The following is a 24264-nucleotide window of genomic DNA, read 5'->3' on the forward strand; positions in this document are numbered from 1 at the left end:
ACCGTCCCAGAACCCTATAGAAAATGAGTGGTCCGAACTGAAGAGAAGCACAAACATGGATCTGGGAATCTGAAGGATCTAGAGAGTCTGTATGGAGGAATGGTCTCTGATCTCAGGTCAGGTGTTGTGCAAACACATCAGGCATTATAACAGAAAACTCAGAGCAGTTATCTTGGCAAAAAGAGATTGCAAAAAGGTATTTAATAAAAGGGTATGAGTAATTGTGGCCAACGTGTTTTGGAGAAAAACATTTATTTTATAATGTGATCCCACATTACACATTAACAAACATACCTAGCAACCAGTATTAACTTTCACATAGTTACACATAAACCAACCTACCAGTATTAACTTTCACATACAGTTACACATTAACCAACCTACCAGTATTAACTTTCACATGCAGTTACACATTAACCTACCTACCAGTATTAACTTTCACATAGTTACACATTAACCTACCTACCTACCAGTATTAACTTTCACATACAGTTACACATTAACCTACCTACCTACCTACAAGTATTAACTTTCACATACAGTTACACATTAACCAACCTACCTACCTACCAGTATTAACTTTCACATGCAGTTACACATTAACCAACCTACCTACCTACAAGTATTAACTTTCACATGCAGTTACACATTAACCTACCTACCAGTATTAACTTTCACATACAGTTACACATTAACCTACCTACCAGTATTAACTTTCACATACAGTTACACATTAACCTACCTACCTACCAACCAGTATTAACTTTCACATAAAGTTACACATTTACCTACCTACCAGTATTAACTTTCACATCCAGTTACACATTAACCTACCTACCTACAAGTATTAACTTTCACATCCAGTTACACATTAACCTACCTACCAGTATTAACTTTCACATGCAGTTACACATTAACCTACCTACCAGTATTAACTTTCACATACAGTTACACATTAACCTACCTACCAGTATTAACTTTCACATACAGTTACACATTAACCTACCTACCAGTATTAACTTTCACATCCAGTTACACATTAACCTACCTACCTACCAGTATTAACTTTCACATGCAGTTACACATTAACCTACCTACCAGTATTAACTTCCACATGCAGTTACACATTAACCTACCTACCTACAAGTATTAACTTTCACATGCAGTTACACATTAACCTAGCTACCTACCAGTATTAACTTTCACATGCAGTTACACATAAACCAACCTACCAGTATTAACTTTCACATACAGTTACACATTAACCTACCTACAAGTATTAACTTTCACATGCAGTTACACATAAACCAACCTACCAGTATTAACTTTCACATGCAGTTACACATAAACCAACCTACCAGTATTAACTTTCACATACAGTTACACATTAACCTACCTACAAGTATTAACTTTCACATGCAGTTACACATAAACCAACCTATCAGTATTAACTTTCACATACAGTTACACATTAACCAACCTACCAGTATTAACTTTCACATGCAGTTACACATTAACCTACCTACAAGTATTAACTTTCACATGCAGTTACACATAAACCAACCTACCAGTATTAACTTTCACATAGTTACACATTAACCAACCTACCAGTATTAACTTTCACATGCAGTTACACATAAACCAACCTATCAGTATTAACTTTCACATACAGTTGCACATTAACCTACCTACAAGTATTAACTTTCACATACAGTTACACATTAACCTACCTACCAGTATTAACTTTCACATGCAGTTACACATAAACCAACCTACCAGTATTAACTTTCACATGCAGTTACACATTAACCTACCTACCAGTATTAACTTTCACATGCAGTTACACATAAACCAACCTATCAGTATTAACTTTCACATACAGTTGCACATTAACCAACCTACCAGTATTAACTTTCACATGCAGTTACACATAAACCAACCTATCAGTATTAACTTTCACATACAGTTACACATTAACCAACCTACCAGTATTAACTTTCACATACAGTTGCACATTAACCAACCTACCAGTATTAACTTTCACATGCAGTTACACATTAACCAACCTACCAGTATTAACTTTCACATGCAGTTACACATAAACCAACCTATCAGTATTAACTTTCACATACAGTTACACATTAACCAACCTACCAGTATTAACTTTCACATACAGTTACACATTAACCAACCTACCAGTATTAACTTTCACATGCAGTTACACATTAACCAACCTATCAGTATTAACTTTCACATACAGTTACACATTAACCAACCTACCAGTATTAACTTTCACATACAGTTGCACATTAACCAACCTACCAGTATTAACTTTCACATGCAGTTACACATTAACTTTCACATACAGTTACTCATTATCGTTCGCATGCTGTTACTTGTCATTTCACATGCAGGTACTCATCATTTTTCACAGGCAGGTACTCGTTAACTTTCACATGAAGCTACTCATTAACTTTCGCTTGCAATTACTCAACAACTTTCTCACGCAGTTACCTATCGATTTTCACTGCAGTTACACATTAGCTTTCACATGCAGTTACACATCAACTTTCACAAGCAGTTACTCGTCGCCTTTCGCATGCCCGTTACTCATTAACTTCGCTTGCAAGTTACTCATTAACTTCAGTGCAGTTACTTATCATTTCACATGCAGCTACTCATAAACTTCGCTTACAAATTACTCATCAACTTTCAGATGCAGTTCCACATCAACTTTCTCTGCAGTTACACATAGACTTTCACATGCAGTTACCGGTTAACTTCGCTTGCAGTTACTCATTACCTTTCACATGCTTGCTACTCGTCTTTCACATGCAAGTACTCATATCTTTCACATGCAGCTACTCGTTACCTTTCGCATGCAGCTACTGGACATTTTCCGATGCAGTTACATATCGATTTTCACTGCAGTTACACATTAGCTTTCGCATGCAGTTACACATTAACTTTCACTGCAGTTACTCGTTGCCTTTCGCATGCAGCTACTCATTAACTTCGCTTGCAAGTTACTCATTAACTTCACGTACAGCTACTCACCATTTCACTGCAGTTACACGTTAACTTCGCTTGCAAGTTACTCATACTTTAACCTCAAGTTACTCGTACTTTCATATGCAGTTACACATTAATTATCACACGCAGTTACACATATGACTTTCGCAAGCATTTACTCAATAACTTTCACCGCAGTTACACATTAACTTCCACTTGCAGCTACTCATAAACTTCATCTGCAGATACTCATCAACAGTAACATGCACTTTACTCATCGACTTTCACCTGTAGTTACACATAGACTTTCACTGCAGTTACACATCGACTTTCACAGCAGTTACTAAATAACTTTTACATGCAGTTACACATTAACTTTCACATGCAGTTACTCATTAACTTTCACATGCAGTTACACATTAACTCTCACATGCAGTTACACATTAACTCACATGTAGATACACATTAACTTTCACATGCAGTTACACATTAACTCACATGTAGATACACATTAACTTTCACATGCAGTTACACGGTAACACTTTACAATAAGGTTCGTTAGTTAACATTAGTTAACTACATTAGTTAATATGAACTAATAATGAATAGCACATATACAGCATTTGTTAATCTTTGTTAATGTTATTTTCAACATTTACTAATACTTGATTAAAATCTTGTTAACATTAGTTAATGCACCGTAAACTAACATGAACAAACAATGAACAGCTGTGTTTTCATGAACTAACATTAACAAAGATGAACAAATGCAGTAACAAATGTATTGCTCATGGTTAGTGCATGTTAGTAAATACATTAACTAATGAACCTTATTGTAAAATGTTACCAGTTACACATTGTCGGTTAAAAACAAGAAAGTGGCTAGTAAAAACGTCGAGTGGCTGGTCGATTTAGAAATCCACAGTGGCCGCCGGTGGACAAAAGAGTTGATTTCCATCCCTGCTTGGTAAATGTCAAGGTGTCATAACAAAGACATCTCAAACAATGTCATATTTGCATTAAAACTTTCATAACTGAGCAAAAGACACTTAATGACAGTTGTCACAAACATGCATAAACCTTCCTTCATATTCATAACATACATCATGTTAGTCTTATGCATACCCCTTCAAGTAACGTGTTACCAAAGAATGACTCTGAGACAGTTCATAAGAGAAACGTGTGCAGTATTCCGTGTTGCAAGAATGCGGTCTTGACGAAGCCTAACTTGCTTCATAAATGTAATATATTTTTTTAATATTTAATTTATCAGTCAGAGCAGGAATCAAGGCTACATTCAGCAGACAGTTGTAAACAAAGCCAGCGGAGCGATTATCTCTGTCCATCTTGAGGAATGAAAACGGTTGAACCAAAGAACGTATATTGACAAGAAGTGAACGCTCCATTGCAACACAAGTATTTTGCAGTATTATCTTATATTAATGACCGTTAAAACAAAACTATGTAAACAAAAAAAAACACAGCCACTGTTCAAAGTGGCAATTAAAGTCATAGGATAACGGACACAGCGCATCAATGATCATCATGTTTGTAGCATGATCCAGGGGATTAAAACGTACAAAATATATTTCAGGCCTAATGGAGTTGGTAACTAATATAAGTAGTAAATGTGTAAAGTTGCATACAATGGAAATACCATAGACTGTAAAAAAAAATGGACAAAGCGTCTGTGACGTCACTCATAGACTTTCTGAAGAACAGGTTTGAGGCTGTTTATGGGGGGTATGGGCGGCGCCATATTAGAAAATCTTGAGAAATACAAAATACAAATGTTCAGAAATACAAATGTTTCAGAAAGGATACAGAGATGCGTCGTGTCAGATCATGGCCAAGACGTCCAATTCCACTCGGCGCAGCCCGTTATCAGCTGTCAATCAAAGTTAACCGCCCTTATTTTTCATACATTTTACATCCAAATACGATCTAAACTAACGAGTTAGAAAAAATTCACTCACCTCACAGTTGTCAGGCACTCGGAACCTATCGAAAAATACAATAAAAGTCAAACTGTAAACATATGAATTGATGCTGTGAAAACGGACATTTTAATGTGAGGTCTATGGATATTCACCCCCTTTTGGGACCGACCTCTAGCGGATTTTCGATGTATTGCAGTTTTTCCCACTTCCGGGTAGGCTTCATTTTTCAGATTAGAATTTTGCCGCTTGGGAAAAATTAGAAGAAAAAACTACCTCAAAAAACTGTTATCTATGCTGTTGTCCAGTAACTCCAGTTGGAATTTTCACCCCAAAATGGCGGCCGCGCTCCTGAAGCGCCACCTAGTGGCTTTTACCAAAAAAGCATCAGAGTTTTGCTTCTTGTTCTTCTATACTCTTTGGTTGAACTCTGACCAATAAGACGATCGTTTTATACACGTGGCTTGCATAAACACATTTTGGTACGCTGCTTTGAAATGTTGCCTTGTGAAAGCAAACCGAACGAGTAAAAAATTAAATCCGTGTTTCAGAACTGTTGTGGAAAAATGTTTAAGTTAGCTTGATTCTATAGTAATTATTAAGAGTTAATTATTAGAAGTTGATCAATGAATGATTTGATAGAAATAGATTTGTGTTGAGCAAAATGCATGAGTACAGCATGTGCTTTTTACGAGTCCTACGTGAGGAACATGCATGGGGAAACATAGAAACAGGTGGAAAGAAGACCTTTGACCCCAGATGTCATCCTGACTAGGCCGGTCAGCAAGTGCTGACCTTTTCTGCAGCAGTGTAAGACTTCCTTATCAGGCGCTAACTTGTACAACTTGAAACCTTGAGTTTGAGTATAAAAGCTGTGTGGAGGGGGCAGACTGGGTGTCACTCACCACAGCGTTACTTCTGTGTCAGACTGAACCTTCTTGCAAGAATAAAGTACTTCTTTTATTTCATTAATTTGACTATGAGTGTCTCTTACGCAGTGATGATGTTGGAAAGGATTTTTGCCGTAACAGAACAAAGAAAATGACCTACAGGTATGAAAATACAGCCCTACACTGCAACCTATGGCATGAGTTGGGCTTTGCTAATCAGGTTTTCTGATAATCAAGTCATTTTGTGTGAAAAGACAATGGTCATGAAAACAGTAGACTTCCTTTTGGAAAAAAATACTTTCGGCATTTGGTTGGAGAGACGGTGCTCACAGAAGGCACATGCAAACTTTCTTTCTCAATTGGCTCATTTTGGCTTTCATGGGCTCTATAATAACATTTTCTACCTCATGAATTTCGCTGAATATGAAATGAATATCTTCATAAATGGATATTAAAGGCTTTAGCTGTGCTTTGCCGCTGGAGTATAATAGAAACCCACATTTTGCTTAAGCCGAAAAATAACTCCTGGAAAAGAAACCGTCGAGGTATAAAACGGTTAACGGTAAAGCGGTAAACGTGCGTGGGAGAGAGCAGACCTTGCCTATATCAGAGCAACTCAAAATTTTTCAAAATTTTTGTTTTTTTGGGTGCAAAAAATAAGTTTCTCCAATCTTCTTGAAACTCAGGATTCCGATAGAGGGCCATGGGACTTAGACCTGAGTGCAAAAATGGAGGATCTAGACCCGTCCAGAGCTGAGATATCGAAACTCAAAATTTCGACCCGAAAAAAAAAAACAACAGGGGTACCACTGTCGTTTTTTTTTTTTTTTCGGGTCGAAATTTTGAGTTTCTCTGATCTTCTTGAAACTCTGGATTCTGATAGAGGGCCATGAGACTTAGACATGAGTACAAAAATGGAGTCTCTAGACCCTTCCAGAGCTGAGATATTGAGATATTTATAATGGCATAAATGCTACGTGAGATCTCAATATCTCACCTCTGGAAGGGGCTAGAGCCTCCATTTTTGTACTCATGTCTAAGTCTCATGGCCCTCTATCAGAATCCAGAGTTTCAAGAAGATCAGAGAAACTCAAAATTTCCACCCGAAAAAAAAAAAAAAACGACAGTGGTACCCCAGTCGTTTTTTTTTTTTTTTTGGTGCAAAAAATAAGTTTCTCCAATCTTCTTGAAACTCTGGATTCTGATAGAGGGCCATGAGACTTAGACCTGAGTGCAAAAATGGAGGCTCTAGACCCTTCCAGAGCTGAGATTTTGAGATCCCACGTAGCATTTATGCCATTGGGTTCGTGGTCGGTGGAATTATGGGACGGCGCTTGGTGCTACGGACTCAGGGGCCGTAGCTGAGTGCAGTAAAATAGTTTTTATAATGACAGGAACTTTAATTAAAATGTCCAATAAAAAAACACTACCCAAATCCCCATTCAATAGATTGCAGGCGGGATTCTGTCCAATTGCAGCTTATTGCATGAAGGCCGGGGTTAGTACATTTAAGTGGGTTATTGGACAAATAGTGTGTTCGCGGACAGTGGATTCTGGGACGGCGCTTGGTGCTACGGACCCCGGGGGGTCTCCTGAGTGAGGGAAAATAGTTTTTATCACGACAGAAACTTTAATTAAAATGTCTATCAAAAATACTCCCCCAAATCCCCATTCAATAGATTGCCGGTAGGATCGCGTCCAATTGCAGCTTATTGCATGAACTGCGGAAAAACTTTAAAAAATATAGTGGGTTATTGGACAAATAGTGGGTTTGTGGGACGGGGGCAAGGCCCCGGAGTGGTAAAGGGACGTTTGGTAAATATAGTGGGTTATTGGACAAATAGTGGGTTTGTGGGACGGGGCCGTGTCCGGGGACCAGTCAGTGGGTGGGGGGCCGGTCGCCCTGACGAAGCGGTGGTCGGTTGGAGACCTCCATTCCACGCTCATTCACGGCATCATCAAGCTATGCCTTTGTTTAGAATAAGCGACTTCTAGTGGCGAAACTTACATACTGTGCCTTTAATAAAGAATCAAGAATGAACACCAACCTCTTTGTTCTTCAGTATGTTTCATTCTGCAGTGTTCTGGATCTCATGTTCTCACTGTCCTTCAATAAACTCTGTTTGTGTCAGCTCTTCCAGATGGTTTGATGCTCCTCTTCACTTGTAGCTGAGGGGAATATTCCAGCGTTTATTGGTGAACTGCAGTGGGAGGAGTTTCACTGGAGGAGGAGGAGCATCACTGAAGGAGGAGATCTGACAAAATCAATAAGAAAACACATACTGAGTTTGTTTTTATACTAATTAACACATTTTAAATGTTTATGCCCACCTAAGTAACTTTTAAGTTAATTAATCTCAAAGGTCTGATTTCACAGACAGGGCTTGGATTAAGCCAGGAATAGGCCTTTGTTCAATTAGGGCATTTAAGTAGCTTTTGGGCTAGGGGTGTAACGATACCCTCATGTTAGGATTCGATATATATCATAATAGTAAACTCCGAATATCGAATGATATTGCGATACTGCAAGACATATGGTAAAAGGTAAACAAAGAAATTACTGTTGACTAAAATGCTAAATTTGGTATTACATTGGGAGTGGAAATGAAAAGGTTTGGACTTGGTGCTGGGAAACCAATGCACAGGACCACAGACACCGGAATAAAAAGAATTCATGATTCTGAAGCTGAAAATAATACAGAATTATATTTAGATGAATATGCTTGCAATTTTATTGGTAACATAGGACATTTGGCATTATCAGGACTGACAAATATCCCCTCATTGCTTTATTATACTCAACATAATACAGTAGTTTAATGTAGTACCACCGACACCAAAACTCTATAAACTTGAATTTTTCATTTTGGGTGAACAACACTCAAAACCGATTGTTACTATCGGCGCAATGCCCTGAACACACACTAAATGTACATGATCTTGAATACCGCATTGGAGCGTATCCCATCATGCATTAGGTGCGGGAACTCACATGCACTGAAATCACAAGATGATGAGGAAAACATTCCACTGTAAGTTAAATGAACTACATTTTACATGTAATTTGGTAGAAAAACACATTGTTAAAGTGTCATTATAATGTTGCAAAGATGAGTATGGTATGTGTATTTTGTACATTTGCAGCTGCTTTTTAAATCACTTAATTAAAAGCACCATTTTTTAAATTATGCTTTTTGTTACATTGGGACTACTAACCAGTAGGGGTGTAACGATTCACTCGTTTTCTCGATGCATCGATTATAAATCCTGGCGATGCATATGCATCGATCCTGAAACATGTATTTTGAATCGTGACTCGTTTATTTACGTGAATAATCGATTTAAAAGGCTAAGAATCGAATTAATCACGATTTTATAGCGATTCAGTGGTTTAAAATATATAAACACAACCTTAAAGTGTTCCTGGTACAAGCTGCCTCACGACATCCGCATTTGATTGGTTTCAGGCGCTCACACACCCCTGATTTCTCACGCTGAAGCCCGGTCGGTCTAATGCCTGAAAGATGAGTTTATCTTTCTACCTGTTGAGCTACTCATGTCGTGATCAGCTTGTATTACCGCAAATTAGTTAAAATCTCCCGGAATCTAGAGCGAGCGTGCATACGAGACAGAGGTTGTGCTCCAAACCGCGTATCGCGCGTTCACACACGGCTGCACGCACTCGGCAGAGAGGGAAAGCGAGCGAGAGACCACCTTGCGTGTACGGAGAGTCCATGTAATAAATGAATGAAAGCGTTTTATTTCCTAGTGCCCACACAATGGCATGGCAATGGCATGGCAAACATGGACTGCTCAAAAATCTGTAGTTAACGTTATGAAAGCATGAGAGATGGGACCGAGCGCGAGCAAAATCCAGTGAAAAGATGAAAATGAAACTAATGAAAACGTCTCCATTAATTTGTGCATGTAGTCATTTAATGCAATACTTTAAAAGCCTTTTTCAAAATATTTGCTACTTGCAAATGCTAATTTGTAGGCCATTGAATTTTTTTTAATAATAATATATTCATTAAAATTAAAAACAAACATGAACTAACATTATCAATGGACAAAATCCCCACTATCTGATCCCCGAAGGCCGCTGTAGGCTAATTCAAACCCAGACAAAGATGGGTGAAGCATTGAAATAATACTATAATGCATATAAAAAAATTAAGAATCGAATCGAATTAATCGAATCGCATCGAATTTGGATGTGAATCGCATCGAATCGAATCGTTCTGAATTTGCACAAATCGTTCATGAATCGAAAACCTATGAATCGAATCGATTCGCTGTCTACCCAAAGATTCACAGCCCTACTAACCAGACATTGTTGATTTTAAAATGCAAAGAATTGAAAATTTAAATAAAGCTCTGTAAACACTTGCATTTTTGTGTCACTATAAGTGTGTCCCATTGGGTAATCAAAAGTTCTAGTCATCACACCTACTTGAACACTTGGGCTAAACGCAGGAAATACCTACATCGTGCAAGTACACAAGTGCAAAGACCGCAAGTGTGGTCCTTTCAACAAAAAAAAAACATTACTAATGTGCATCTTGAGACAAAACAATGGCACTGACATTTTAAAATGCACTGACATTTTGCTGCTAGAAACAGATTGTTACAGACTGTATACTGAAAGAATAAAAGTGGTCTAATGTTAAAATATTATTTCTCAAATGATAAGAGTAAAATTGCAGGAACATAAAGACTAATGAAACCCATCTTTATCAAACATTGTAATTCGCTGATATGAATAGTTAATTTTCTACAACTATGTTACACATCTAGAAAGGAGCAGACGTCGTTTCTGGTGCAACACATGTTATATTGGGGCTTTGCATGCAATCCTGCAAGACAGATTTAACAGTACACAGTCAATCATCAGTGGAGCATCTCAATTCGGTGTGTTATCTGCTCGTCTCTGCATTAACTGCTATATTGTGCGCATTCTCACATTCAGTATGACATTTAATAATTGCTCATTATAACATTCCCTGTTGCTTACTAACCTAAATTAACATTCACTTGAACATACAGTTTGCAAATTAATTTTACATTAATTCAAGTACAATTACCAAACATAGATCAAGGTCATTTTGTCTTTTTATTAATTTAATTAATAAACTAATCAGTGCACTAAAAATAAACTGGTTTTATGCCTTTATTAATAAAACTTAAACAACTTGAAAAATACGAGGCTAAAGAGATTAATAAAAATGCCATCTGCATTTTTGTTTGAAAACTCCATTGTACCGAAATCGTACCAAAGCGTCTGAATGTCTGAACCAAGGTATGAACCCAACCGTGACTTCTGTACCATTCCACCCCTAATGCAGTTTCATTATTATTCATTACTATCCAGAGAGCGGCTTACAAATCAAACATGTGAACATACAGTATATCTCGCCCCATATCAAAAATAACAAATAACCCTTGTTAAACTTAATTTGAACCTATACATTTCCCTTTCTCTGTTAAACACTTTCCAAAGTACATACATTCTCTTTCTCAGCATGACTTGTTTACTCTAAATAACACATTACACTTTAATGTTCTCTTATGTCACATTTCACGACTCTTTTATACCATTATCGAGCAAATCACTTCGTTTTAGTTTCCCTTAAAGGGTCATTCCACCTCTGGAAAGATGAATGTGTATTTAAAATGGGTAATTTATGTAGAAGAAATGTGAAATTATTTTTGAATTTTGAGCTTTCTAGACTGAGAAAAGACAGAAAATGTATTTTTGGCTTATGTGGATGAAAAACAACAACTCCCAGAATGCACTTGCTTTGCTGCCCTAGGAGGCCACGCCTATCGGTAAACGCACAGTAGGTAAACAACAAGTCTAGGCTAGTGAGTCTCCGTGATGCGAACTGAAACTGAACTGAAAATGCGTTTCGAGATTGCCCAATATGTCCGGGATTCGGCTTTTGCGTTGTACAGTCGTTTACTGTGGCGAGCGGAGACGAGTGAGAGCTGTGTGGAGAATGACGCGAGTCGTGTTTACTGTGGCGAGCGGGACGAGTGAGAGCTGTGTGGAGAACGACGCGAGTCATGTTTACTGTGGCGAGCGGGACGAGTGAGAGCTGTGTGGAGAACGACACGAGTCGTGTTTACTGTGGCGAGCGGGACGAGTGAGAGCTGTGTGGAGAACGACACGAGTCGTGTTTACTGTGGCGAGCGGGACGAGTGAGAGCTGTGTGGAGAACGACGCGAGTCGTGTTTACTGTGGCGAGCGGGACGAGTGAGAGCTGTGTGGAGAACGACACGAGTCGTGTTTACTGTGGCGAGCGGGACGAGTGAGAGCTGTGTGGAGAACGACGCGAGTCGTGTTTACTGTGGCGAGCGGAGACGAGTGAGAGCTGTGTGGAGAACGACGCGAGTCGTGTTTACTGTGGCGAGCGGAGACGAGTGAGAGCTGTGTGGAGAACGACGCGAGTCGTGTTTACTGTGGCGAGCGGAGACGAGTGAGAGCTGTGTGGAGAACGACGCGAGTCGTGTTTACTGTGGCGAGCGGAGACGAGTGAGAGCTGTGTGGAGAACGACGCGAGTCGTGTTTACTGTGGCGAGCGGGACGAGTGAGAGCTGTGTGGAGAACGACGCGAGTCATGTTTACTGTGGCGAGCGGGACGAGTGAGAGCTGTGTGGAGAACGACACGAGTCGTGTTTACTGTGGCGAGCGGGACGAGTGAGAGCTGTGTGGAGAACGACACGAGTCGTGTTTACTGTGGCGAGCGGGACGAGTGAGAGCTGTGTGGAGAACGACACGAGTCGTGTTTACTGTGGCGAGCGGGACGAGTGAGAGCTGTGTGGAGAACGACGCGAGTCGTGTTTACTGTGGCGAGCGGAGACGAGTGAGAGCTGTGTGGAGAACGACACGAGTCGTGTTTACTGTGGCGAGCGGGACGAGTGAGAGCTGTGTGGAGAACGACGCGAGTCGTGTTTACTGTGGCGAGCGGGACGAGTGAGAGCTGTGTGGAGAACGACACGAGTCGTGTTTACTGTGGCGAGCGGGACGAGTGAGAGCTGTGTGGAGAACGACGCGAGTCGTGTTTACTGTGGCGAGCGGAGACGAGTGAGAGCTGTGTGGAGAACGACACGAGTCGTGTTTACTGTGGCGAGCGGGACGAGTGAGAGCTGTGTGGAGAACGACACGAGTCGTGTTTACTGTGGCGAGCGGGACGAGTGAGAGCTGTGTGGAGAACGACGCGAGTCGTGTTTACTGTGGCGAGCGGGACGAGTGAGAGCTGTGTGGAGAACGACGCGAGTCGTGTTTACTGTGGCGAGCGGGACGAGTGAGAGCTGTGTGGAGAACGACGCGAGTCGTGTTTACTGTGGCGAGCGGAGACGAGTGAGAGCTGTGTGGAGAACGACGCGAGTCGTGTTTACTGTGGCGAGTGGGACGAGTGAGAGCTGTGTGGAGAACGACGCGAGTCGTGTTTACTGTGGCGAGCGGGACGAGTGAGAGCTGTGTGGAGAACGACACGAGTCGTGTTTACTGTGGCGAGCGGGACGAGTGAGAGCTGTGTGGAGAACGACGCGAGTCGTGTTTACTGTGGCGAGCGGGACGAGTGAGAGCTGTGTGGAGAACGACGCGAGTCGTGTTTACTGTGGCGAGCGGGACGAGTGAGAGCTGTGTGGAGAACGACACGAGTCGTGTTTACTGTGGCGAGCGGGACGAGTGAGAGCTGTGTGGAGAACGACGCGAGTCGTGTTTACTGTGGCGAGCGGGACGAGTGAGAGCTGTGTGGAGAACGACGCGAGTCGTGTTTACTGTGGCGAGCGGGACGAGTGAGAGCTGTGTGGAGAACGACGCGAGTCGTGTTTATTGTGGCGAGCGGGACGAGTGAGAGCTGTGTGGAGAACGACGCGAGTCGTGTTTACTGTGGCGAGCGGGACGAGTGAGAGCTGTGTGGAGAACGACACGAGTCGTGTTTACTGTGGCGAGCGGGACGAGTGAGAGCTGTGTGGAGAACGACGCGAGTCGTGTTTACTGTGGCGAGCGGGACGAGTGAGAGCTGTGTGGAGAACGACGCGAGTCGTGTTTACTGTGGCGAGTGGGACGAGTGAGAGCTGTGTGGAGAACGACGCGAGTCGTGTTTACTGTGGCGAGCGGGACGAGTGAGAGCTGTGTGGAGAACGACACGAGTCGTGTTTACTGTGGCGAGCGGGACGAGTGAGAGCTGTGTGGAGAACGACGCGAGTCGTGTTTACTGTGGCGGGCGGAGACGAGTGAGAGCTGTGTGGAGAACAACGCGAGTCGTGTTTACTGTGGCGAGCGGAGACGAGTGAGAGCTGTGTGGAGAACGACGCGAGTCGTGTTTACTGTGGCGAGCGGGACGAGTGAGAGCTGTGTGGAGAACGACACGAGTCGTGTTTACTGTGGCGAGCGGGACGAGTGAGAGCTGTGTGGAGAACGACACGAGTCGTGTTTACTGTGGCGAGCGGGACGAGTGAGAGCTGTGTGGAGAACGACGCGAGTCGTGTTTACTGTGGCGAGCGGGACGAGTGAGAGCTGTGTGGAGAACGACACGAGTCGTGTTTACTGTGGCGAGCGGGACGAGTGAGAGCTGTGTGGAGAACGACGCGAGTCGTGTTTACCGTGGCGAGCGGGGACGAGTGAGAGCTGTGTGGAGAACGACGCGAGTCGTGTTTACCGTGGCGAGCGGGGACGAGTGAGAGCTGTGTGGAGAACGACGCGAGTCGTGTTTACTGTGGCGAGCGGGGACGAGTGAGAGCTGTGTGGAGAACAACGCGAGTCGTGTTTACTGTGGCGAGCGGAGACGAGTGAGAGCTGTGTGGAGAACGACGCGAGTCGTGTTTATTGTGGCGAGCGGGACGAGTGAGAGCTGTGTGGAGAACGACGCGAGTCGTGTTTACTGTGGCGAGCGGGACGAGTGAGAGCTGTGTGGAGAACGACGCGAGTCGTGTTTACCGTGGCGAGCGGAGACGAGTGAGAGCTGTGTGGAGAACGACGCGAGTCGTGTTTACCGTGGCGAGCGGGGACGAGTGAGAGCTGTGTGGAGAACGACACGAGTCGTGTTTACTGTGGCGAGCGGGACGAGTGAGAGCTGTGTGGAGAACGACACGAGTCGTGTTTACTGTGGCGAGCGGGACGAGTGAGAGCTGTGTGGAGAACGACACGAGTCGTGTTTACTGTGGCGAGCGGGACGAGTGAGAGCTGTGTGGAGAACGACGCGAGTCGTGTTTACTGTGGCGAGCGGGACGAGTGAGAGCTGTGTGGAGAACGACACGAGTCGTGTTTACTGTGGCGAGCGGGACGAGTGAGAGCTGTGTGGAGAACGACGCGAGTCGTGTTTACCGTGGCGAGCGGGGACGAGTGAGAGCTGTGTGGAGAACGACGCGAGTCGTGTTTACCGTGGCGAGCGGGGACGAGTGAGAGCTGTGTGGAGAACGACGCGAGTCGTGTTTACTGTGGCGAGCGGGGACGAGTGAGAGCTGTGTGGAGAACGACGCGAGTCGTGTTTACTGTGGCGAGCGGGGACGAGTGAGAGCTGTGTGGAGAACAACGCGAGTCGTGTTTACTGTGGCGAGCGGAGACGAGTGAGAGCTGTGTGGAGAACGACGCGAGTCGTGTTTATTGTGGCGAGCGGGACGAGTGAGAGCTGTGTGGAGAACGACGCGAGTCGTGTTTACTGTGGCGAGCGGGACGAGTGAGAGCTGTGTGGAGAACGACGCGAGTCGTGTTTACCGTGGCGAGCGGAGACGAGTGAGAGCTGTGTGGAGAACGACGCGAGTCGTGTTTACCGTGGCGAGCGGGGACGAGTGAGAGCTGTGTGGAGAACAACGCGAGTCGTGTTTACTGTGGCGAGCGGGACGAGTGAGAGCTGTGTGGAGAACGACGCGAGTCGTGTTTACTGTGGCGAGCGGGACGAGTGAGAGCTGTGTGGAGAACGACGCGAGTCGTGTTTATTGTGGCGAGCGGGACGAGTGAGAGCTGTGTGGAGAACGACGCGAGTCGTGTTTACTGTGGCGAGCGGGACGAGTGAGAGCTGTGTGGAGAACGACGCGAGTCGTGTTTACTGTGGCGAGCGGGACGAGTGAGAGCTGTGTGGAGAACGACGCGAGTCGTGTTTACCGTGGCGAGCGGAGACGAGTGAGAGCTGTGTGGAGAACGACGCGAGTCGTGTTTACCGTGGCGAGCGGGGACGAGTGAGAGCTGTGTGGAGAACAACGCGAGTCGTGTTTACTGTGGCGAGCGGGACGAGTGAGAGCTGTGTGGAGAACGACGCGAGTCGTGTTTACCGTGGCGAGCGGGGACGAGTGAGAGCTGTGTGGAGAACAACGCGAGTCGTGTTTACTGTGGCGAGCGGGACGAGTGAGAGCTGTGTGGAGAACGACGCGAGTCGTGTTTACTGTGGCGAGCGGGACGAGTGAGAGCTGTGTGGAGAACGACACGAGGCCGGTGGCGTGATTACCGATGAGCGGCACCTGAGACGCAAGTTACTGGTCACGGAGGAGCGGGAATTTTCTTAGCAATGTTAAAACCCACATCAACCGATCACTTGTTTAGCGTTCATGTAAACAGTACATTCATATTCAGCAATCAGAATGAATTCAGTTAGATTAAAACAAAAGCTGTAACTGCAGAAAGCAAAAGCTGAATCCCAGACATCAATGGCCGGCCATATCTGGGAAAAAGAGGATGGTAACACCTAAAGCTATAACTCAGCTTTCTCCACAGGACAACAGCCTGCTAGCTTAGCTTCCAAAAAAGATGTGTAATGCCAATCCTACATAATGCATCCGTCTGCGTATTCAGTACCTTCGTCCATATTTTCAAAACATTTCTGCGGTGAAATCAGACGCACTGGCACTGATCTGTGATTGGTCTGTTAGCACATTAGGTCCAACCCCCTATGGGTGGGTTTGAAAGGGTGAGATCTTGTGTTTGTAGTTTTTCCAGAAATCCCCCTCTCTTATACTTCCTCCTACTATGACATAAAATGACGAATTTTGCGTCTTTGTAGGAGGAAGTGAAAAAGGTCAATAGCAGATTTCTCTCGTCTCAGGGGAAAATGAGAAAGTGTTGCACGACCATTCAATAGTATAACTGGGTTTCTAACAATGGAAAGATTAATGCAAATGGGTGGAGTTGCTAGGGCTGTAACGATATACGATATAAAATTGAAATCGCGATACTCACTCAGGTCCACGATACTGTATCGCGATGTGAGAAGGCAGAATTGCGATACACCCCTTCCACCTCCCAGTTATCTTTCCAGTCCAGATCCAATGCTATCTTTAAATTACTATTTATATTATTTGAAGTTAACATTATAAAATATGTAGACCTACACCACAAAACTAGTTGAGGTTAAATTAGCCAAAACTGAAATCCGTCAAAATAATACATTCTCAGAAAATGCATTTAATACCAATATACTGACACTTCTGTTTATATATCCATAGCCTACTCCCTTGATAAAATCCAGTACGTCCACACATTAGAAAAATATAAGTCTACACTTGCATTTTATGTATGAATGAAACACACGCGTACACGGGCGCGACACAAAACATCTTTAACACAAAACATCTTTAATATTTAGGTAGCAAAAATATAGCCTATATTTTTTATAATTCTGTAAATTACACTGTACAAACCAAAAGAAATACTAGGCTGCCCACCGGATGAAGGGTTAGCTCTCCCCAGAACATAAAATATTTATTTTGTTTTATTTTTCGTGTTTGAGGAAAAAAAAAACAATGTCGTGACTGTTCTCTGGAAGCGGCACTTAAACTTTCAGTAAACTTTCAGCGCTGTGCGATGTATTGGAGCCTTTCATATCATAATACTTTTGCGCAATGAAAGATTATTAATAGCCTTTGTTCTGTCCTATCGATTATATGTTGCTGCCTCATTAAACAGCTGTGCTATACATTTTAAACATGTTTCAATTTTATAGTAGACTATATAATAATTAATCCTTTTGATTTTTGTTATCTTGTTTTTTCATTGTACAATACAAAGAGCAATGTGTAAAGTTTTACCAGATTTAGTGTTACAATTGTCTCTTATTTATTCCCCACTTAATGTTTTTTTCCCTAAATGTTCAGATTTTATACAATTATTGTATAAATTAGGTATTTTATACCTCATGTGACGCTAATCCAAAAAAGATGCAAGGCAACTTTTAAGTTTTGATCATTTTTTAATATATAATATAAGCAGTAAGTATTTTACATTTTCAAGGTTTGTTTGGATTGCCGCTGTTTGTTTAAATTTTTTGTACTTAAAAGTTTAGGTAAATTTTATTAGGTGACAATATTGTGCAGGCTTCTGAAGTTATTGTTAATATTGTTAAGTTATTACTTATTGTTAAACTAAAATGTTAAAGAGTTATCATGTTATACTTTTTTTTTGCACTATTAAGTTTATAAGTGAATAAAAAAAAGAGGCTAAAACTTAAAAGCATTTTCGTCCAAAAGACTAACACTAAAACTAAAAGGGCTGCCAAAAACAACACTGATTGTATCTCAATTTTAATAAATGTTTCATCAACCAATTTCCTGGATTTAATAAATAAGAAGAAAATATAGCTAGCCTAGAGATAATCACGACATTGAGCTGCCGGAGCTCGTCTCATGAATCTTAACCCTATAAGCTTATAGACCTGAGAAATAATAAATTTACATTGAAATGTCTACTTTTAAAAAGAACAATTCAAAAAGAAAGAAAACAGACCGCTCTCTGCTTATGTAATCCGTATGAACAGTACATTTCTCTTTGGCGCGTTCTTCTGTGAAGGCTGTCGCGGTTATGGAATTTCCCTTGCGGTAATGTTGAGTGGCTCAATAGCGCGATATGCCCTATTACCGCCATTTATTTATATGTATCTGTTGCTATGTAAATATGTTTACGATGTGGACAAAAACGAGGACATTTTCAGTAACCACTGTAACCGAAACTAAACAGCATCTATGCACATTGAAAGGCTTTCACTTAGCGTGCACATTGTTATGACAACGGCGTTTGAGCGAGTCATTAAACCGTTCATTCAACGAACACGTTCAAAGAAGCAGATTCATAAAAAGAGATGTAATGAAGGTGTTAATTATTTTTAACTTTGAGTTCCACTTTTCAAGGCTCAGCTGAGCAGCAATGCATCACATGGCGCTGAAGCTGATGCTTCACTTAGAGACCAATATGGCATTGATTCAATGCGTGACTCGGTGATTTTATTTCACCGCGGCCTCCGCGTGCTGTGGGATGCTGACCAGCGCTGCTGCTGACGCACATTTATGGGAAATACCTGTGACGTGAACGTTAAAATTATGGTACACGGCAACCCAGATAGCACAAGGGTATCTGATTCTGATGTCCTGTTTACATCTGGAAGATGTATTTTTAACAGTGTTTGCTCATCTGCAAGACGTCTATAGGACGTTTCCTGTCAGATGTCAAATAGACGTTTATAAGATGTCAGTTTAACGTGCATTCTAAATCATTACATCTTAGAGACATCTTCTAAACGTCTATTTGACATCTGCAGGAAACATCCTATAGACGTCTTGCAGATGAGCAAACACTCTTTAAAATACGTCTTCCAGATGTAAATAGGAGATCAAACAGCCTTGTGCAATCTGGGAACCTTTTCACGACTTCAAAGACAGACGCAGGTAATCGCACGCGCTCTGCTGATATATCTGGCTACACATCATCACCAAAATAAAACAGTCTTGTTATCATTACATTATATACTTGTTTAACATGCAATACACATGCATGAAGTTCAAAACAAGAAGGGTATAGCCTTATAAAAAATATATAGTTAGAGCACAGAAAACAACCCAAAAGCAGCAGCCTACACTGCCTAGTTTAGTTTAATAATTTGCATAGTTATTATTGTTTTTTGGTGTTCAGATTCTATACGTTTTTCCAAATGTTATTTAATAAAAATACCTGTATATTTTTTTCTCTCAAAATCTATTTTTCACCCCAAGCCCCGCCGCCATGATAGAATTGCGATACGAATCGAATAGGGGTGTCCATGGTTAACCGATTAACCGTTTAAAATTGCATAACTGAGTGAAACGTTTTTGCTCGGTTAAGTGGCGTCAATACATATTTGCACAAAACTTTTGCGTTTTTTTTTCTGATTGTCGATAAAAAAATATTGTGAAATGACAGCGTTTCTATTAACGGTGTTATGCGACTAAAACGTTTTTTTTCCCCTTCGCGATAAGCCATTCCAAAAATAATGGCAATGGACGTTGGTATATCACAGCCACCGCACTAGACATTATTATTATTTATGGAAGGAGACGTGGTGTGTCATCCAAGCATTAATGGCAGGGAAAGTCAGAGTTTCTGTGTGTTTCTCCCTCATTTCTGCTCCGCGGTCTTGATTGTGGCATTTCTTTGAGGTTTTGTCTAGTAGGCTATTCCTTGTATCTTTTATGAATTTTAAAAAAGAACTCTGCCTCGTATATGTCCGGTCAGTGTACTTTTGTGTTCATTTGTTTCCCCTTATTTAATCCGTAGGCCTAATTGCAAAACGAAAAATGAGCGGTTGTTGTATTTTGTAAATAGCAAAGTTGAACACCAAAATGTTCATTTGAACTGTAGGACTACGTCAAATGCTGCGCAAAAATATACAGGCTATATATAGCCCTATCGACGAATTTTCAGATATTTGTTTGATTTTTTTGCTCCTTTAAACATTTAAAATATTTGACAAATGAAAATGGAAAATATTGGTTTTCTGAGGCCAAATTAGAACCTGGAAATGATTTTCCCCGCAGTGCTGAATGAGAAGAGCTGTAACCACAGCCTACAGAAAGGGGATTTATAGATGATATATAAGATATAATAAATGTGTCTGATAATAAAATAATGTAAAATAACGAGGCATTAATTGTTTATTAATAAATTATTGTTTTCTAAATCAGTTTCTGCTAAAAACAAATCTCCATCCCTGGATGCACCTTTAGAGTGAAATACATAATTAGCTAAGATACATAATTACATAGTCAGGAGATATTGGCTTTTGATTCGAAATTGTTCGTTTTAAATTGGACATTTAAAGCCTAAAGCTTTAAATGTCCAATTTAAAACAAACAAATTCGAATGTGGTGGCTGTTTCAGTTCTCGCGCATCAGTTTACGGAAATCATGAAGCGCGCCTGTTTGTTAAGCACAACGTTTTCTTGTTATTGTGAGTTTACGCAAATAAATGTATTTGCGAATAATGTATTATTATTTTCTGTATGACCAGAAATGAAAGAGTATTTTAAGTTGTTTCCACTGAAAGAACTGCAATGAAACTGCAAGTGTTCACATGGGCGTCTCGCATCCTCCACATTAAGCACACACACTGGATATGCGTCAAAATATTGTGTTTATTTGTGCTTTGTTCCTTTTTTGGATAAAAGCGTCTTCTACATATGCAGCCTAATAAAATGTGACAATAATGATGATTATTATTATTATTTGCGGACACGGAGTTTTTGGGAAATGGACGTGTTGCCAATGTGCGTATTTTCAATATGCAATTTCAGTTTGAAGGGTGATGGAAACGCGCCTACTTTAACTGCTCTGAACTTACCACTGCGTTTTATTTCTATAAATTAATTTCGTTTCAAATGGGGGGTCCAACCAGTTATTAAAGGTGTTAAAAATTAACTTTGTATCTCGAGGTTGCGGTGCGCACATGGTTAACCGAGTATTAACCGATAAGGGCCTCGGTTAAAGGTTAATGAAAAACTTGAAAACGTGCAGCCCTAGAATCGAATCGTGGGTCAAAAATAATGATACGAACCGAATCGTGGGTTTGGTGTATCGTTACAGCCCTAGGAGTTGCCCTTTAACTCTAATGTCCACGCTGCATGCAACTTGCGCAAAATGGCGGACACCCACGAACTCCACGTGTGTTACTGAACTCGCGTCACTTAAACTATTATTTTACCCATCAATATCACACAACCTCTAAATAACAGTAACGTTACTGTGCATACTGTCTTTCCATCTCCATTGCATAATACCAAATATCGTTTCACATACGAAGTTTCATTGCCGCGTTGTTTCTGATCACGCTCTATCCACGGGTGATAACAATTTCGTGCTCAAAACTTACGTTACTTAACATAAATCCTAAATACTCAAATACTAAACATAACTGTTCGTGGACCCCTTTGACTTATAATAGACACAAGTAATCTTACCTGCAAAAAAGATATAACAGTAGCAACACAGTCAATCATCAGTGGAGCATCTCTGCTGGTTGCCTCTATGCTAGTTGCACGTGGCCGCCATTTTGGATTTCTGATCCGTGACCGTGAGTGTGCGGTCGGACACTTCCGGTTTCGCTTTACGCCGGTGCAGGGCTATAGTATCCAGCTGCAGACCCGCAGCACCACCAGTTTCACCACTTGCCAGTTTCAGAACCCCAGTTCAGAACCCCAGCGCCAGAACCGGAAGTGAGGGGCGGCGTTAGATTCTAACCAACACCAGCGCCAGGAACGTGATTGAGGGGCGGAGCTTAGATTTGAAACCTAATAACGCCACCTAACATAATTTGGAGGGTATTTTACACATGAAACAGCTTTTATTGAACAAGAAACGTCCTACTCTCTACGTTATGATGCTATACATTACTGTACAATAAGCATTTTAAAACATTGATTTTGTGTAAAATAATTGTATACAGTTTCAGTTATTCGTTTCATTGTATTACGAGTTACTTCCTGATCATGATGGTGAAAAAAATAATAGCCTACTTGAAACTTATGGGCATTTTAATGTAGCCTGGTTCAACCAGACTCTATTTTAATGTATAACAGTTTAATCATTTTAGCTAAGCAGTTTACATACGTGTAGATTTAGGAAGATAAGACCTTTGTTTTTTGGTTTTTATGAAGGAGTTAACTTTGTATAATAAAGCTTTGAAAGATATAAAACAAGACAATCATTGGAGGTTTTCAAAATTATACACAATCTGATAACTCATTAGACCTCTGTGATATTTTATGTTCTATTTATTTATTTATTTATTTATTTATTTATTGTGTTTACAAAAATCTTAAATTGTTTTGATATTGAAGATGTATTTGTAAGATGATTTTGATTGTTTAATAAAAAAAAAATAAAAAAAGCATGGGTATTTTTTTTTTATAAAATATACTTTATTTCACAAGAACATGTGCAGCATGCATTTTTCGTGTAAAATAATGACAAAATCTAAAAAAAAGAGAAAATTCGGCATTATTTTGTTAAAAATCTATACAAAAGGACCAATTCAACCCAAGCCTGTTTTATCACAACAATTTTGTTTAAATTTAACTTACAATGTATCAAATGAGGAACTCAAGGCCCAGTTTGTCCTTACATGCTTGCTAAAATAATTATAATGCAATAATAATAATTCCGCCCCTCCTTCACTTCCGGTTCTGGCGCTGGGGTTCTGAAACTGGTGGTGCTGCGGGTCTGCAGCTGGATATATCTCGTGCAGGGAGCCGGTGGTAAAGAGATGAGTCCCCCATGAAGAAAGAGATGTTTTTTTTTTTTTATTATGGTAAAAAAGATATAAACAAGAGTCTCATTTTTATGTTAAATTTGATCTTATTTCTTGGCAAATTTTACATACATAAATGGTCTGGAAGGACACCTAACATTTACCACTTTAAAGCTGACTTGAAAATTTACTTTGAAACACTGAAAGGTCTCTCAAATCGCAAAGCAACCAGAACGATGGACATCTTCAAAGAATTGAACTCCTCTTATTTAATGTAACTATATATGTATACTGTGTATACCTACCTCCTTTATGTTATGTTATGTTTCTTTTTTTATTTTTTATATGTAGCCTAATCCTAATGTTCTTTAATTTCATTGATAAGAATGTTAACTTCAATGTTTCATATTGCATGATGCGTAGGAATAATTTGGAAAATATATGTGAATTGTTGTTTCTAATGTATTAATATATAATTTTGGAAATAAAAAAAATAAAAATAAAAAAAAGAGTCCCGCTGAAGAGATGAGTCCCACCTTAGGACCCAAGCGATCCGATTGATTCAAAGCAAGTTTTATGGGTAAACGCAAATCAGTTTATTATAAGAGACGAACGTTATAAGGAGTCATTAATGTATTTTAACGTACCACTGTCGTTTTTTTTTCGGGCCGAATTTTTGAGTTTCGATATCTCAGCTCTGGAAGGGGCTAGAGCCTCCATTTTTGCACTCAGGTCTAAGTCTCATGGCCCTCTATCAGAATTTGGGAAGATTGGAGAAACTTAATTTTTCGCCCAAAAAAAAAACGTAAGGGGTACCACTGTCGTTTTTTTTTTCGGGCCGAATTTTTGAGTTTCGATATCTCAGCTCTGGAAGGGGCTAGAGCCTCCATTTTTGCACTCAGGTCTAAGTCTCATGGCCCTCTATCAGAATTTGGGA

The 24264-nt window shown here is 41.0% G+C and overlaps 1 long non-coding RNA gene across 4 annotated transcripts; it reads right to left on the bottom strand.

Moving 5' to 3' along the window:
* Positions 1-185: 185 nt before the first annotated feature.
* Positions 186-22426, bottom strand: LOC120481026 (uncharacterized). 4 transcript variants are annotated; one of them, XR_016146627.1, is made up of 8 exons: positions 22039-22425; positions 7888-8094; positions 4989-5013; positions 4837-4900; positions 1045-3975; positions 835-964; positions 505-558; positions 187-458 (listed from the first exon to the last, which is right to left on the bottom strand). It is a non-coding gene; the product is annotated as an uncharacterized LOC120481026 (long non-coding RNA). The 4 variants fall into 4 exon arrangements; XR_016146626.1 differs by having other exon boundaries at positions 186-458; positions 505-964; positions 22039-22426; XR_016146625.1 differs by having other exon boundaries at positions 187-558; positions 22039-22424.
* Between the last annotated feature and the right edge of the window lie 1838 nt (positions 22427-24264).

The sequence above is a fragment of the Pimephales promelas genome, chromosome 15 (assembly GCF_988280905.1).
Source record: "Pimephales promelas chromosome 15, fPimPro1.hap1.1, whole genome shotgun sequence".
Classification (NCBI taxonomy): Eukaryota; Metazoa; Chordata; class Actinopteri; order Cypriniformes; family Leuciscidae; genus Pimephales; species Pimephales promelas.